Here is an 18,387-nt window from a genome sequence, read left to right on the forward strand (position 1 = left end):
TGCAAGTGAGGCAGGTAGAGGGATCCTCTGTTCAGCAGCAGAGGAGCCTCAGCTCTTGACCTTGTCCAACAGGTACGAGGTACTTGCTCCATGTGTGGATGAGGAACAGGACTGTAGGGAGGATGAGCCAGCTGACCACGGCACTGTGGCACAGGAGGCCATTCAAGAGGGGGGAGCAAAACGACAAGTGGTAGTTGTAGGGGATTCTATAATTAGGGGAATTGATAGCATCCTTTGTAAGCAGGATCGAGAGAACCGCATGGTATGTTGCCTGCCCGGTGCCAGGGTGAGGGACATCTCTGACCGGCTTGAAAGGATATTGGAGAGGGAGGGGGAGGATCCAGCTGTTGTGGTCCACATCGGGACAAATAACATAGGTAAGACTAGGAAAGAGGACCTGTTTGGGGATTATCAGGAACTAGGAACTAAATTAACGAACAGGTCCTCAAGGGTTATAATCTCCGAATTACTACCCGAGCCACGTGCAAATTGGCATAGGGACGCGAGAATAAGGGAAGTAAACGTGTGGCTAAAGGAGTGGTGCGGGAAAGAGGGCTTCTATTTCGTGGGGCACTGGCATCAGTATTGGAACAGGAGGGATCTGTACCGTTGGGACGGTCTCCACCTGAACCGATCTGGGACCAATGTTCTAGCGAAAAGGGTAAATAGGATGGTCAACAGGACTTTAAACTAGAGATTGGAGGGGGGAGGGAAGGGTAAAACTCCAAGAAGTATGACTAATGGGAAACAAAGCAGCAGGTTAGCGTGTGGGGAGGTGGATTAAACTTCATGGAAAATTATGAAAAAGCTGAAAAGAAAGGAGAGCCCAGGAGAGGCTATTAAAGTCTCCAGAACACAAAATAGGACAGAGTGTTTGGAAAGGGCTAGGAATCTAACTTCAAGCACATCAGATAAAGGGACGACAATGAGAAAGGGGACGGGAAATACAGGACTGAAGGTGTTGTATCTGAATGCACGCAGTATATAAAATAAGGTCAATGAGCTTGTGGTGCAGATTGAAATTGGCAGGTATGATGTGGTGGGCATTACGGAGACATGGCTGCAAGGGGATCAGGACTGGGAGCTAAATATCCAGGATATACATCCTATCGAAAAGATAGGCAGGTTGGCAGAGGGGGTGGGGTTGCTTTGTTAGTAAGAAATGAAATTAAATCGATAGCAAGAAATGATGTAGGGTCAGATGATGTGGGTTCCTGGGGCCGGCGGGGGTGAGGCACGTGACCCCGAGCCGGTGGTGCTGCTAGAGAGGGTGGATAAGCCCAAACCCCAGAAGGTGGAGCGTCCAGGAAGGCTGGACGAGGTGAAGGGGGCCTCGCAAATGGAGGTGTGCCCAGCCCCCAGCCTACTCCGGAAGGGACGTCACCCCTCGGAGGAGGAGGAGGAGGTTGACACACCGGCTGAAGAGGTTGGGTGTGTCCCCTCCCCCGGTGAAGAGGTGGTGGCGTCTCCACCCTGTAACTCCTCGCTCTGTCCTCTGAGAGAAACTCAAACCTCCATCCCTACTGTTCCCCCCATCACCGCGCTGCAGTCCCCTGAGCAGGGCCCCTCGGGGGTCATTGAGGGTACCTCCCTTGAGGAGGTGGCCCTCACAGACCCACTAAATACCCCCGAGATTTCAACTGGCCCGCCGGGGGACTGCAGCACCCCGTTTTTAATATTGAAAGCCGGGTCATTGGGTGGCGGTGGCAAAGAAGTCCTTCCTGTTCCCTCCCAACCTTTAGCACCGGGCGTCCTTGTTTTAGGTCAGGAGCTCCTCCTGAGCTCGCCGGACGACCCGGTGCCTGGGGGGGAGCGGGTATCCAAAATGCCGCCGCCCTCTGACCCAAAACCCACAGCGGAGACCAGATAGGACCCTTCTGGCTTTGATCCTGGGGGTGGGATTGAGGTGGAGCCGACTGGCAGCTCCGAACCAGCCCCCGTACTCAATACGGGGGAGGGGTTGGAAGCTGGAGGCGACGACCTGGAGGAGGACGGAGTTTCGGTGGTGAGCACTGGGGATGACTTAGAGTCATTATCGGGTGAGGTGATGGATCCGCTGGTGCCCCCCACTGACTCTCCTCTCATCCCTTTACGGGAGCTCCAGGATTTTTTAGCGAGCAATCACAGTCGCCGAGACAGAGTTCAGTTGGCCATGGACCGGTGGTATTCTTTTCCTCTGGTGTTCTGGTCCACTCGCTAGGCCCTCAAGGCCCCCGGGTTGGACAGGAACACCCGGTTGAGCCTCCATATGTTTCTCACTGAACTCCTGAACTAGAGGAAGGCTTAAAAGTCCTCTCCTTCTTTTATTCAGGTGAAGGTTGCACTTCTGACAATGAAGACAACTATAGCCAGCCTCAACCTCCACGGCAGCAGGGATGCACAGCACAGGCTCCAGAACTTCTCGGTCCTCAGGGACGGGAAGTATGCACTGTGCTTCCTGCCGGAAACCCATACTGTTCCGGGAGACAAAACTACGTGGCTCCTTGGGTGGCGAGGTGGGGTCTACATGAGCCATCCAGCCTCCAATTCTGGCAGGGTGGCTATCTTGTTGGCCCCACATTTTCAGCCAGAGATCTTTGGGGTTAAGGAACCGGTGCCAGGCCGGTTGCTGCACCTTACTGTGTGCCTAGGGGGTGTGACGCTTCACTTTGTGAATGTGTACGCTCCCCTGGGCGCACAGCAGCAAGCGAGCTTGTTTGAGGAAGCGTCGACTCATCTCAGCTCCATCGATATGGGCAAGTGCATCATCCTCGGAGGGGATTTCAACAGTACCCTCGAGACCCGGGACCGTCACGCTAGGTGTGAGTAAGTTATGGGACCTGTTCAGGTCCTTCGACTTGGTGGAAGTCTGGCGACATCTCCATCCTGACTCCAGCGTTTTCACTTTTGTGTCACCCGGAGTCGGGGCGTCCAGACTCGACCGTCTTTACGTTTCGAGGGCGTACGTGTCCTGTGTTCCGTCGGCTTCTGTGCGGTGGGTGTCATGCATGGACCACTGTCTGGTGTGGGCGGAGCTCATTCCGTTCTCCGCTTGGACGGGGTCCGCGTACTGGCACTTTAACATCCTGCTGCTGGAGGACGAGTGGTTCCTGGACTCGTTCTGTCGTTTCTGGGCTGGCTGGAGAAGGAAGCGGAGAGGCTTCCCTTCCCTGAGGCTATGGCGGGACATGGGCAAGACTCAAGTCCGCGTTTTCTGTCAGGAGTACGCGTGAGGATTGACAAAAAGGTGGAAATCCAGGGTCCAGAAGTTGGAGGAGAAGGTGCTCAACCTGGAGGCACATCTCCGTCAGCCCGACGCAGACCCAGCCCTGCGGCTGGTGTACGATGAGAGAAAGGGCGCACTGCGGGACCTGCAACTCATTGGGTCCCACGGCACGTTCGTGAGGTCGCGGATCCAGTTCCTCACGGATCTGGACCGCGGCTCCCCTTTCTTCTACTCGCTGGAAAAAAGGCATAGGGTCCGTCAGCAGCTCCTTACGCTGCTGGCCGACGACGGATCCCTTGTCTTGGATCCGGAGAGCATCAGGGCCATTGCCAGAACCTACAACACTGCCGTGTTCTCTCCAGATCTGTCCAGCGAGGATGCTCGCAGAGTTTTGTGGGAGGACCTGCTTCAGGTTGGCCCGGAGGGCGCCGGAAAGCTTGACTCCCTCGTAAGTCTGGGGGAGCTGACCAGTGCCCTCGTCAGCCTCTCCAGGGGCAAGTCCCAGGGGCTGGACGGGTTGATCGTGGAGTTCAAGGCGTTCTAGGACGTCCTGGGAAGCGACTTTGTGGGGGGCCTGGGGGAGAGTATCGCAACGGTGAGATGCCCTTTCGTGGCGCAGGGCTGTGATTGCCCTGCTGTCTAAGAAGGGGAATCTCCGCCTTCTTAAAAACCGGTACCAGTCTCCCTCCTCAGCACGGATTATAAAATTTTTGCCAGGGCAATGTCTTCTCGGCCTGGCACCGTGCTGGACCACATGATCGACCCTGACCAGTCCTATACTGTTCCGGACCGCACCATTTTTGAATACATCCATCTGGTCCGGGACATTATTCCCAGAGGGCTGGTCTGTCGAGCGCCTTCCTGTCTCTTGACCAGGGGAAGGCATTCGACAGGGTGGATCACGAATATCTATTCAGAACTCTGCGAGCATTTGGGTTCGGGATGCATTTTGTCGCCCAGATCCAACTTCTGTACACTGCCGCGGAGTGTCTAGTTAAGCTTAACGGGTCCCTGACGGCTCCCCTTCGCTTTGGGAGAGGGGTATGTCAGGGCTGCCCCCTGTCTGGCCAGTTGTATCCTATCTGCCTGGAGCCTTTCCTGCGTCTCTTGTGGAGGAGGTTGTCGGGATTGGTTCTGCGCGGGCCGGGCATCGGGGTGGTCCTTTCGGCTTACGCCGATGACGTGCTCCTTATGTTTAGTGACCTGGCTGACCCGCGGAGGATGCGCATGTGCCAGGTGGTCTACTCTGCTGCGTCTTCTGGGGTAAATGTTCTGGACTCCTGGTCGGTCTGTGGCAGGTGGATCCCTTACCCGAGGAGCTCAAGTCTTTTACCTGGAGCAGGACCAGCCTCCTCTGCCGGGGGGTCCATCTCTGCCCTGCTGAGGAACCCTGGCCGGCGAATTGGCAGGAACTGGAGATGAAAGTCACCGCTCGCCTGCGGCGCTGGACAGGACTGCTCCGAGTGCTGTCTTACCGGGGTCGAGTTCTGGATATAAACCAGCTAATTGCCGCCATGTTGTGGTACCGGCTGATCACTTTGACCCCTCCCCCGGACTTTGTCACAAAAATCCAGAGAATGCTCGTCGACTTCTTCTGGGACAAAAGGCTGCACTGGGTCGCAGCTGAGGTTCTGAGTCTCCCGCTTAGGGAGGGCGGTCAGGCGCTGGTGTGCCTATGCACCCAGGTGGTGACTTTCCACCTTCAGGCCCTGCAGCAATACCTTTAGGTTGAGCCCCCTCCGAGATGGTGTGCCCTGGCGACGTATTTCTTCCGCCAGGTGCATGGCCTGAATTATGACGTGCAGCTCCTGTTTATAGAGCTGAGAGGCCTTCGTGGCTCCTTGCAGGCATTTCCCGTCTTTTACCAGGACCTGAGCAAAGTCTGGAACATGGTCGCCGCGCGACGCAGCTCTCCCCCATCAGGAGTAGCAGCTATCGTCAGAGAACCGCTAATCGGGAATCCGCCCCTCCATCCTTTTCAGTGGCTGGCGGAGAGGAGGGCTGTGGCTGCTGGGGTCGGGGACGTGCTGGGTGGTGGAGGAGTGGGCTGGATGCTTCCATAGGAGTTGGCGCATCGTGTGTCCATGGGCGTCCGGCTCGCGGTCAATGCCATTCAAGACCTTAGGATGGTCGTGCTCGGCCCCAACGTTATACTGGGTCTTGAGGCGGCCCAGGTGCGCGGTGGTCTTCCGTGTGAACGTTCCCCTGTTCGGACGGAATTCCACATTGGCCCCATGCTTCAAGCCCTCCCTCGGGTGCTGGTGCCCCACAATATGAGCTGCCTCGGGGAAATGCCCTCCGTGTCATTTAGCACGGTGTGGACAAGTTTCCTGTATGGACTGCTGCTTCACACCCTTCACTTCCTTGCTCTCGCCCGCCGCCCGAACATGCCCTGGCGTGCCTTGTTGCCGTCTGGCGGCGGAGGTCACCATTGGGAGGCCCTCTACGGATCCTCCCACTTTACATCGGAGACCTGGGGGGGAGGATGTTGCATGCCGCAATCCCTATAATCGTCGAATGTGTCGGTTCATGGACTCCCAAGACACCTGCCCTTTTTGTGGTCTTGTGGAGTCCATGGACCATGTCTATATTAATTGTTGTGGACTGCACTCCCTTTTCAGTTATTTAAAAAACCTTTTATTACTGTTTTGTTTGCACTTTTGTCCCACGGTCCTGATCTATGGGCACCCGGTGTGGAGGGGGGCCGGGAAGGAGGAGGACCTCCTCGTGAACCTGCTCCTGAGCCTGGCCAAGTTAGCCATTAACAGGTCCAGGCAGCGGGCAATCGAGGGAGTTGTCCCACCCAACTGTTTGCCCCTCTTCCGCAGCTACGTTCGCAGTCAGGTGTCCCTGGAGAAGGAGCACATGGTGTCTGCTGGCACCGTCAAGGCCTTCCATGCCCGGTGGGCACCACGGGGTCTGGAGTGCTTTATCGACCCTCTTAATCACATTTTGATTTGACGTTTGTAAGTTTTCTTTAAACTTGGCCTTTGGTTTTATGGCTAACCTAACTTAGGGACTGTGTTTACTTTATCCCTCATTTTGTTGATTTAGTTTATTAGGTTGGCTTTAAAAGAGCTACATCTTCTTAACCTTCTTTACCCTGCCACTACATCTTGGTGCGTCCCTGACATCCACAGCAGAGGTGGAGGCAGCCTGCTGACTGCTATGCACTGTCTGTGATGACCTTGGTGGGTGTCCCCTGTCTGAGAGCTGGAGGGCCCCAGCCTGCTTTCGGGGTCCTGCTGTGTGGCAGTGGCACCTTCTTCAGCCTGTGGAGCTGGAGCTGCTGAGGTCACTGGAAGAGTGATTTGGATTGGTTGAACTCTCACAAAGTCACCTGGGTGGATGGCCCTGGGGTGTGCACCAGATGATCCTCCACCCTATGGGTCCCCAAGGTCCCTGGCTGACTCCAAGGTCTCCACGATGGCTGCCATCCTACTAGTGTTGACCTCTGTCGGTTGACATGCCAACGTTATCAACTCAGCCTGAAGGCGGATGGACTCCTCCATCGTGCCTTGCAGTCTGAGGAGTGCAACGGACATTCCTTCCTGACATTCCCGAGCTTGCCTTTGCAGGCCCAGCAACTGAGATATGAGTCCAGGGGCTCATCATCACTTCGGACTCGGCAATTTTCTGCCTCCCCTGTGGTGCCAGAAGTCCTTGCCGCTGGCACCTGCTGTGGATCAGAAAGTGCAATATGCTCACCAGATTGTGACCCCGAGGCTACTCTAAAACTAAGTCTCACCGAGGTGTGTGTCTCAGTGCTAGTGGAAATTGTAGGTGAGCGCTGTGGCGATTCTTCAGTGAGGGTGCCTTCAGATTCCTGTTTGGAGGTTTCTTCAGGGCTTGATTGGAGGCCCTGGGTGATGGATTCCTGTGAAAGCAAGGGGAGATAATTAGTGCATGGCAGGGGACTGTGAAACAGGACACATCAGTCACAGCATTGTTGTCTGATGGATGTTGCACTGCTCAATCCTCACTTGGTAGAGCATTGCCGACCTCACTGTCAGCACAGGAATCCAGATCCTTTCCAGCTAGCTGGATGGTTCTATTTTCAAAGTCCGTGAGGACCTTGAATTCAGGTATTCCTCCACCAGTCTGCAACCTCTCCCTCTTGTTGTGTGCCAACTTTCCCTACATAAATAGAGGTGGAGAGAGTGTAAGCAGGATGCTTGCCAGGCCAGTTGAGAAGGGTGCTTGGGATATGTGGGTGATGAGTGGTCCCATGAACGGGATGAGGATAATGAAGGTGTGCATGAGAGAGTGAATGGCGATGTCCCTTGAACTGGCAGTGAGTGAGATCATGTGGATGGGTAATGGGTTTGAGTGTGTGAGCTGAAAGTGATGAGAAGAGTGAATTACCCTGGCGGAATGGAGATCATTCATCCTTTTTCGACACTGGGTGGCTGTCCCCTTTTGCATGGTGTTGGCGCTGACCACCGCCTTTCAAGCTGAATTGGTGATGTTGCTACTTGTCCTGCGGCCAAAGCAGGACTGGAGGACATCATGGCAGGCCTCCACGGTGTCCAAAAATTGTTCGAGGGACAAATCATTAAACCTGGGGGCTGCAATTTTCTTTCCCCTCAGGGCCATATACTCAGTACAGCAGTCCTGGGCTGGAAGCACTGAGAGGTGTGTGCTTGGCTGCACTTTCAATGTGGCGCCTGGCGTGAAGAAGCAGTGAGGTTATGGTGTGGCAGGCGAATGAGAGCCCGCCTGCCATCGAAACGGTGTGTTTCCCAGTAGTGCAAATTAATGAGGTGGGATTGGGACGATAGGATGCGAGAAGCCACCATTGCGGCTGACTGGCAAAACATTGTTTTTCCCACCTGCTAGTACACACAGTGCAGATCTGGGACAATTCCGCCCATGGTCTTGTTTCCGCACACCGCACACTCTCACCCCCGTCACCTTTGCATCTACCTCCTCCACCTTTTAGTCCTCTGACTCTGGCCTTCTGTTCATCTCCTCCTTTTGCAACATTATTGTTTACAGCGAATTCAGTCTCAGTCTGTGGAATTCCTTCCCAACCCCTTTCTGCATCTTTCTTTCTCTAAAAGGTATCTTTTGATATTCACCCTTCTTAACTCTCCCACCATAGCTTGCCATCCACTTCCTTTGTCCTTGCTAAGTAGCTCAGAACATGTTTCCACTTGAAAGCCGGTAAATAAATACAAATTGAGGTTCAAAATTACAGAATGACACAGCACAGAAGGAGGCTATTTAGCCCATCATGCCTGTGTCGGCTTCTTGAAAGAGCTACCCAATTATTCATACTTTCCTACTCTACCCCCATGGCCCTGCAATATTTTACTCTTCAATTATTTATTTAATTCTCTTTTGAAAATTCCTATTCAATCTGTTTCCACCACCCTTTCAGGCAGTGTATTCCAGATGTGGATAAAAAACATTTTCCTCGTGTCACCCCTGTTTTCTTTGCTAATTATCTTAAATCGGTGTCCTCTGGTCGTTGACCTTTTCTTTCCCTGTTCTCTTCAGCTTCTGACAGTAATGCGCAGTTATAGAGTATAAGCAGCATTAAAGGAAGAAATGTTCCTTTATTTTTCACTGATGAAAATTATCTTCACGCTAGAGAAAAGTAAAAGACTGGGGAATTTATCGTAGGATTCAAAATAGAGTTATTAACTACAATATAATATTGCAGAGTTTTCTATTTACTAAAATTTAAAATTTAAAAAGACATTTTAGTTATGTAAGAATGTCCTTTAAATATAAAAAAAGGAAAATGAAGAGTTTGTACTTAAAAAGTGCCTACTTCGCATCCTCAAGACATCCAAAAGCACTTTAGAGCCAATAAGTTACTTTTGAAGGTAAACACCTAGGGCTGAATTTTCTGGTTAGATTGGGAGCAGGTGGGTGCGGACCCGATCGTAGCTCGTGATCAGATCCGTGCTGCCATTTTATGCGGGCGGTCCAATTAAGGCCCACCCAGCGTACGTCACAACTCACGTGCATAGTGGGAGTGGGCGGGCGGCGGTCCAATGGCGACCCGGCGGCCAGTATAAAGGAAGGCCTGGCAGCCTCGGAAAGGCTGCTCGCAATGGCTGGGCGAAGGGCTGCGCAGAGGGTCAATGAAGTTCATACAAGTCCGAGGGGTAGGCCATCGGGGCAGGCCAGGCCAGAGGGTAGGCCATCGGGGCAGGCCAGGCCGGAGAGTAGTCCTTCGGGGCAGGCCAGGCCGGAGGATAGGGCCAGTGTGCCCCTCGCTTTTCCGATGACTGCCTTGCTGCCCTCCTCGAGGAGGTGGCAGCATGGCGGGAGGTGCTGGTCCCCCAGGATGGGAGGAGGAGGCCCCTCCACATGACAAAACGTGCCTGGGTGGTGGAGTTGGTGAGCTCCTGCGACGTGGATCCAGTGTCGCACGCGCTTCAATGACTTGTTGCGCTCTGGCAGGATGAGTACCATGTTGGCATTGGTCCTTAAACCCATCAGGTTGGCTTAACCCCCTGCTGCCCCCCCCCACCCCCCCAACCCCCCACCACCACCACCAAGTCTGAGTGTAGTGAGTGCATTGAATCATTGACGGCATGTGTCCTATGCTTGGTGGGCTAAAGATACTGCCCATGCTGAGGTCAGCCTGAGAGGGTGATGAAGAGATGTGTATTGCCCCCACAGCATGTGTTACACTGAGTCACACATGACTGTTTTGGGGGCAACCTGGAGGAGCTGCACCTAGGCACAGTGCTTGAACTCCAGGACATGTCCTAGTCAGGGTGATGAGATGCTGGGAGGGGAGCTTCAAGGTGGCGTGGCAACGAACCATCTGCTATGCTCTGTGCTCCACGTGCTTGTGCCTCCTTGCTATGGAAGGATATCATGCGTAGTGCCTAATGTGATGTAGGCAGCATGTGTCCAAGGGAGAGTATGGGGGCTGCTGGGGAACAGGCCTAGCATCTTTGTGTGAGTGTTCGGCAGCAGCGGGATGTGGAGGCACTGGAGCCCTGATATGCCCCACTCTGGTTGGGGTGGGCTGTGTGCGAAGAGAATCCTTGTGCAATTTGCACTAATCAATGCTCATCTCTGATTTCAGGAGAAGAATGCTCATAACGCGGCAGAGTATGTGAGGACTGGTGGCGGATAGGCGCAGATCGCCATTCTCAGCCGGTGTGAGCAGGAGGCCCTGGATCTGGAGAGGCGCCATGCGCCAAGGTCCACTAGTGTTGTTGAGGCTGGGGTGCCACGGCCAGGTACTTATGCCCAACAGTAAGGTCAGCATTGTTCTCTCAACAGCCATGGCACTGCTGAATGTTAATTGATTTAATCTTGCAACATGGCTAGACCATTGCTTATGGAAGGATGAGCGTATAATGATCTGGGGGACAGGGATGCACTTTGTCATTGTCTCCACGTTAACTGATCCACTGTCCATGTTCTTCCTTTCAGCATCATCGGAGCAGGGCTGGGAGGAGGAGCAGCAGAGGCCCTTTATCACACCTGAGGGGCCTGAAGTCTCACCAGCAACACACCATCTCTGCCAGGCAGGCACCAGTGCAGATACTAGCACCTCGGTGGGCATTCGAACATCAGCTAATGTCCCGGGGCACAGTGGTGAGGACACCTCACAGTCGCTGGAAGAGATGGCAGAGACAGAGAATGCCTATGGTGCCAGCAGCCAGGGGACTTCAAGGGACCAGGCACATGCTCAGTCGGTGCCTGATGATGTGCCTCTGGAGTCGTCCGCGACACAGCAGGGGCAGGAAATGCGGGCAGGTGTGTGGGAGATTCTGGGGGAAGTACATGAGGCTATGCTTGGCTTGGTCTCCATGGTGGAGGAGTCTATGCAGATGATCGCCAAAGCAATGAGCCACATGTCTGATCTCCATGGAGAGAGTGGCGACTCTCATGGAAAGGCTCCTCCAGGAGACCCATCAGGGCTTCCTGGGGATGCGCTCAGACCAGCAAGCCCTCACGTCGACATTGACCTCAGCTGTCCAGTGCCAGTGTGGGAGATGGTCTGGGCATCAAGTTTCCCAGCTCGGTGCCCATCCATCCACGGTGAGCAAGGAGGTCTGAAGTGACCTCACGTTGGTGCAGCAGCTGCCTGGTGCCTCTGCAGACACCTCTCAGGGCGCTCCGGATGGGGGCGGCAGCTCCTACGCCCGTCTCCCAGTGACCGTAGCATCTGGTGAGGCTGCGATGACTGGGGAGATGCCAGCTGTGGAACTGGCAGCTCCCTCCCAGGCGGGGCCAGCACAGGCTCCATGGGCCAGAGGACAACCGCCAAGGCCATCGAGGCCGACAGGACAGCAGAGTCAGCAAGCTGTCTCCGATGCCACTCCCAGCGATGGGGCAGCACCAAGACGTAGCACCCAGAAATGAAACCATAAGGCACCTTAGGCACACCACAGGTTTTTCACTGGTGCTTTTGTGTTGGCCCGAGATGAGGCCCTTATAATTTGTTCTGATTTGTAACACCATTGTCTTTTTTTTTGCATAAGTTTGTTTGCTTGACATATTAAATTCAGATATGTCACGATGGCTGAGGGTGCCTCTTTTCTTCTGCATGTGGATGGTTTGCAAAACTGTATTGAGTGCTTTGTTGGACATTCAGCTTTATTAACAATGCCCTTAGTTACTGTCCCTAACCTGGTAGATTTTGCACTTAGGTGTTGAGTATGGAGCCTACAGCCCAGGCTTGTCCTGGAGGTCCATGTGCAGTGTGCTAGCTGAAGCTTCATTGGATTAAAGCCTCCCGGGTGTCCCTGCCTCCCTGCCGTCTGCCCGGGTCAGCGTCTACCCCCTCAGCATTTCCCTGTGCATGCTCATCCTCGGACTCACTGCTGGACTCATCGTGTGCAGCCACAGCCACTGTGTCAAAGTCTTCATCGTCCACTGCGTCCCCCCTTTCCAGTGCAAGATTGTGGAGAGTACAGCATGCAACCACTATCACCGAGACATGACCTGGGGGGTACTGGAGTGCGCCCCCTGAGCAGTCCAGGCATCAGAAGCGCATCTTAAGAAGACCGATGGCTCTCTCCACCACAGCCCATGTGGAGGCGTGGCTCCTATTGTACCACTGCTCAGTTTCTGTTCTTGGATGGCGGAGAGACGTCATGAGCCACCTTCTAAGGGGATAGCCCTTGTCACCCAGCAGCCATCCATCAAGCCGGGCTGGAGTACTGACGAGCCCCGGCACCTGAGAGTGTCTGAGGGTGTAGGCATCATGGGAGCTGCCTGGGTACCTTGCACAGATTTGTAGAATCAGCATCCTGTGCTCACACACTGTCTGCACGTTCATGGAATGGAAGCCCTTCCTGTTGACGAAGGCTTAACTGCTGGTGCCTTAATGGCCACATGTGTGCAGTCTATTGCACCCTGGACACGGGGGAAGCCAGCAACGGCCGTGAAGCCTCTGGCTCGCTGTGTCTGGCTGGTCTGGTCCCAACGAAAGTGGATGAAGGCCAATGCACTCCTGAACAGAGCATCTGTAACCTGCTTGACACAAGCGTGGACAGCTGATTGGGAGACACCGCAAAGATCTCCCACCAAGCCCTGGAAGGAGCCAGAGGCATCTAAGTTGAGGGCAGCTGTGACCTTCAGAGCCACTGGCATGGGGTATCCACCCACACAGTTAGGGGAGATCTCAGGGCCAATCATCTGACAGATAGAGTTGACTGTCTCCCTTGAGAGACGGAGCCTCCTTCGGCACTGCACCTCAGACATATTGAGGTAGCTGCTTCTCCGCCTGTATACCCTGGCAGCAGGATAGTGGCATCTTCTGCGGCCCCTTCCACCTTGGTCCACCTCTTAGCCCTGCGCCCCTTGTGCCTGCGCCTGTCCTCCCAAAGTTGGCTACCCAGGAGGCTGAATATGCACTCCTGGCCTCCTCCCCCTTCTAGCCCTCCCTTCCTCCTCAGGAGCTGCCTCCAGTGGACAGTTCAGCTCCCACTCCCAGTCTCAGGGAAGGCTTCCTGAAACCTGCAGAGCCCAGAAAAGATTCCTCACTGCAGAGTGCTGACCTGAAGGTTAAGAATCTAGAAAAAGCAACTGGTATGCGTTTTGAAGTACTGCAGATCACACAGGCAAGTTTCAATAACTTTGAATAATAAATACTAGTCAATGCACGCTCGTGACCTCAGTGAGCCCTCTTATCCCGCCTGTGGATGAGGTTTATACAAGTGTGTCCTACCCGCCTGTTCGTTGCGCCTGTGCGACGACCTGAAAATTACACGGGGGCTGAAAAATCGGCGTCGATTAGTGAGTCAAGGGCCTTATTTGGCCTGTTAATTAATGGCGGGCGCGCATCGGACATCATCGCGCGCCCGTCCAGTGCCCGACGTCACTGCGTGTAAAATAATGTGCAGGACCCAACTCCGCACACCAGCAGGAAAATTCTGCCCCTAGAGCCAGAGAGATATACAGCACAGAAACAGGCCCTTTGGCCTATTGTATCTGTGCTAGCCATCAAGAACTGAACTATTCTAATGCCATTTTCCAGCACTTGGCCCGTAACCCTGTAAGCTATGGCGTTTCAAGTGCTCATCTAAATACTTCTTAAATGTTGTGAGGGTTCCTGCCTCTACCACCCCCTCAGGCAGTGTGTTCCAAATTCCAACCACCCTCTGGGTGAAAACATTTTTCCTCAAATCCCCTCTAAACTTCCTGCCCCTTACCATAAATCTACACCCCCTGGTTATTGACACCTCCGCAAAGGGGAAAAGTTTCTTTCTATCTACTCTATTTATGCCCCTCATAATTTTGTATACCTCTATCAGGTACCCCTCAGCCTTCTCTGCTCTAAGGAAAACAGCCCGAGCCTATCCAGTCTCTCTTCGTTACTGAAACGCTCCAGCCCAGGCAACATCCTGGTGAATCTCCTCTGCACCCTCTCCAGTGCAATCACATCCTTCCTATCATGTGGCGACCAGAGCTGCAGACAGTACTCCAGCTGTGGCCTAACTAGCATTTTATGCAGCTCCAATATAACCTCCCTGCTCTTATATTCTATGCCTCAGCTAATAAAGGCAAATATCCCATATGCCTTCTTAACTACCTTAGCTACCTGTGCTTCTGCCTTCAGGGATCTATGAACACGTACACCAAGGCTCCTCTGATCTCTGTACTTCCTAGGGTCCCACCATTCATTGTGTATTTCCTTGCCGTGTTAGCCCTCCCAAAATGCATCACCTCACACTTCTCAGGGTTAAATTCTATTTGCTCTACCCATCTTACCAGCCCATCAATATTGTCCTGTAATCTAAGGCTTTCCTCCTCACTATTTACGACACCATCCATTTTTCGTGTCATCTATGAACTTAATGATCATACCTCCTATATTCATGTCTAAATCATTAATGTACACTACAAACAGCAAGGGTCCCAGCACCGATCCCTGTGGTACACCACTCATCACAGGCCTCCAATCGCAAAAACAGCCTTCGACCATCACCCTCTGCCTCTGCCACTAAGCCAATTTTGGATCCAATTTGCTAACTTGCTTTGGATCCTATGGGCTCTTACCTTCTTGACCATTTTCCCATGCGGGACCTTGTCAAAAGCCTTACTGAAGTCCATATAGACTATATCAACTGCACTACTCTCATCTACACAACTAGTCACATCCTCGAAAAATTCAATCAAATTTGTTAGACATGATCTCCCCCTGACAAAGCCATGCTGACTATCCCTGATTGATCCCTGCCTCTCCAAGTGGAGATTAATCCTGTCCCTCAAAATTTTTTCCCTACCACTGATGTTAGACTCACTGGCCTGTAATTACCTGGTTTATCCCTACTACCTTTCTTGAATAATGGTACTACATTCGCTGTCCTCCAGTCCTCTAACACCTCTCCTGTGGCCAGAGAGGATTTGAAAATTAGTGCCAGAGCCCCTGCAATCTCCTCCCTCGTTCACATAGCAGCCTGGGATGCATCTCATCTGGGCCTGGGGATTTATCCACTTTTAAGCCTGCTAAAACTGCTAATACCTCTTCCCTTTCAATGCTAATTTGTTCAAGTATATTACAGTCCCCCTCCCTGATTTTTGCACTTACATCGCCCTTCTTCATAGTGAACACAGATGAAAAATAATCATTCAATACCTCACCCATGTACTCCAGCTCCATGCACAGATTGCCACTTTGGTCCCTAATTGGTCCTATTCTTTCCCTGGTTATCCTCTTGCCCTTAATATATTTATAAAATGCCTTGGGATTTTCTTTTATCTTGCCCACCAGTGTTTTTTCATGCCCCCTCTTCGCTCTCCTAATTACTTTTTTAAGTACCCCCCGATACTTTCTATACTCCTCTAGGGCTTCTTCTGTTTTCAGCCCTCTGTATCTGCCATAAGCCTCCTTTTTTTTCCTTATCCAATACTCTATATCTCTTGACATCCTGGACTTGTTGGTCCTACCCTCCACCTTTATGGGAACATGTTGGCCCTGAACTCTCACTATTTCCATTTTGAATGACTCCCATTGGTCTGATGTAGACTTTCCTACAAGTACCTGCTCCCAGTCCAGATCCTATCTTATCATATTGAAATCGGCCTTCCCCCAATTCAGGGTCTTTATTTCCGGTCCATCTTTGCCCTTTTCCATAGTTATCTTAAATCTTACAGAGATATGGTCACTATCCCCAAATTGCTTCCCCTCTGACACTTCTACCACTTGCCTGGCTTCATTCCCTAAGATTAGGTCCAGTACCACCCCTTCTCTTGTAGGACTTTCTACATGCTGGCTCAAAAAGCTCTCCTGGGTGCACTTTAAGAATTCCACCCCCTCTAAGCCTTTCATACTAAGATTATCCCAATTAACATTGGGGAAGTTGAAATCCCCTACTATTATTACCCTATTATTTTTACACTTCTTTGAGATTTGCCTACATATCTGCTCCTCTATCTCCCCCTGACTGTTTGGGTGTCTATAGTACACTCCCAGCAAAGTGATTGTCCACTTTTTGTTTTTAAGTTCTACCCATATGGCCTCATTTGAGGAACCTTCTAAGATACCATCCCTCCTTACTGCAGTAATTGACTCCTTGATGTAGGTGCAGTACACCTACATAACAAATTCTATGGAAGAAGTAGGAATGGACTAAAGTTCCAAACAGGGTTTTGCACAAATATATGTTTGAGTTGATCATTTTCTAGTAGAGTGTCAGGAGATCTGAGGGATCCAGTAATGGAGCACTATCCTTTCACCTATTGATTTCAATGGAAACCAACTCCTTTCCCCCCATTGGTTGTTTTGATCTTTTAAATTGACTGAATCTGGACAGTTTGATGGTAATTTTTGACAGACAGGGTTCTACAGCATAAAATCAATCTTTTGTTGGGACTCAGAGAAAGCTCAAGGTAATTAGAAAGGGTAAGGGAACGAGTGCACTGCTGGATGAGGGGCACACTTTCTGAGGTGGGATTAAAGGCCATTTACCCTGAAAATCAGCAGCTATTCCAGCATCCTTTCACTGGAATTTCAGCGTGCTAATGTGTAAATTCCTTCTTGAGCCCTGCAAATCTGCCAGATTTAGCTTCGGAAGTGCTTGGTTATTGCGCTTGTGGTGTAATCCTGGGATCATTCTATTTTGGGGATATTGTTATAGAGAAGATTCAAAGGAACTTGATATTGCTTTTGGCCTATGTTGTACCTGACTGTCAAAGAGGAAGCTGATCTGTTCTATAATACTAACATCTTTCACCTTGTAGATGGAAATATAATTCCCACCTGAAGAGCCTTAGGTTCTGCACAATGCAGAAAGCAGCGATGATTAAACTGACTGACTCCAGATATTAATAGGCTTAATCTTTTTCTGGTTGCCTGTGGTGTCTAAAGAAGTTTAATATCCCTGTTAATCATATATGTGTCAGCAGGATAAATGACAGAACTGGGCTTACAAAGAAAGGGGGACAGTTCAATTTGACCATAGGCCTGAGAAACTGTGGGTTGAACTTTCCTAGCTCATTGGAAACTGGCTGAGAGGTAAGGGCATTAGCAATGTGACAGGAGGAGGCATGGAGGGGGTGGTGGGGGGTGGGGGGGGTGCGAACTTTCCATCTTCCCACTGCCAAGGCCTATTGTCAATGATGGGGAGCTCAGCAGCTGAGCGCCCACTGGGTGGCCAATTGAACCAACTCCACATCCTGCCCTCTCTGCGGGCGTTTTTCACAAGGCAGAAGGGCCCACTGTTGGTTGGGGAGACTGCTAAGGTGGAAGGAGTTCCATGATGGTCGTGGGGGCCTGCATGCATGGACCTAGCTCCCTTCACAAAATCTACCTGCTCTTCGAGAGTGCCTTGCTATTGAGGCAACCTCTCCCTGGTCATGCAACCTCACCAATGGCCACCACTAGTGGTAGCGTTGCAAAGGCTGCTGGACAGTTGGCCCTCTGATGGGTCACCAACTTGGGGGCGATGGGGGGCTTCTGTCCACAGTTGGATGGAGTCCTGGCACCTGCCTGACAATTAGCCACCAACAGCAGGATACCATCCAAGGGTCCTGCCATCCGCTTGCGTGGGTTTGCAACATGTTTTTATCCCAGGACTTAGCTGAAAGATGAAAAATTCAGCTCTGTGATCCCACTGAATTGTCATAGCTATAGAAGTGTGGGAGTTCTGTCCTACCAGTACCCTGCCTGAATGGAGTACCTGGTTCAGTTTTGATAGCACGCATGACAGTAGCAATGCATTTTGGGCACCGTTATGTGGGGAGAAGCTGAGTCAGAAATATGTGACTCAGAAATATGTGACTCTGGTTAGATGTGTGTCTGCTCGGCTGGCTTATCAAACAGGAGAGTAAAACATGTTATTATTAGCCCCTCTTCTCAAAGGCCAATGAAATAAAGGCAGATTGTTTTCTTCTGAATGTCCCAACCATGAACATGACCTCACTTCCAACATTGGCGAATACATCAGTTTCTTACTGCGATACATTGGCGGTACAGAAGGTGCCAACTGTAACTCCTTTCAGTGTCAAGTGGAAAGGAGAGAGATGCAGCGACCACCTGCCTCAAGTGGAACTCCCATTGGTAGATTCTTTAGGGTGAAGATCTACCATTGCCCTGGGTGCTGCCTTCATTTGTCCTCACCTGCACCTATTACAGTAACATTCCTGCCATGTCTGATGAAATTTGGAGCTCATGTCTGCAAACAGATTTCTATTAATAAGATATCAGCTCAGGTGCCAAAGCCAAACAAAAGCTGAAACTCTGACTCCCAGCTGGA

The sequence above is a fragment of the Cetorhinus maximus genome, chromosome 1, assembly GCF_964194155.1.
Source record: "Cetorhinus maximus chromosome 1, sCetMax3.hap1.1, whole genome shotgun sequence".
Taxonomy (NCBI): domain Eukaryota; kingdom Metazoa; phylum Chordata; class Chondrichthyes; order Lamniformes; family Cetorhinidae; genus Cetorhinus; species Cetorhinus maximus.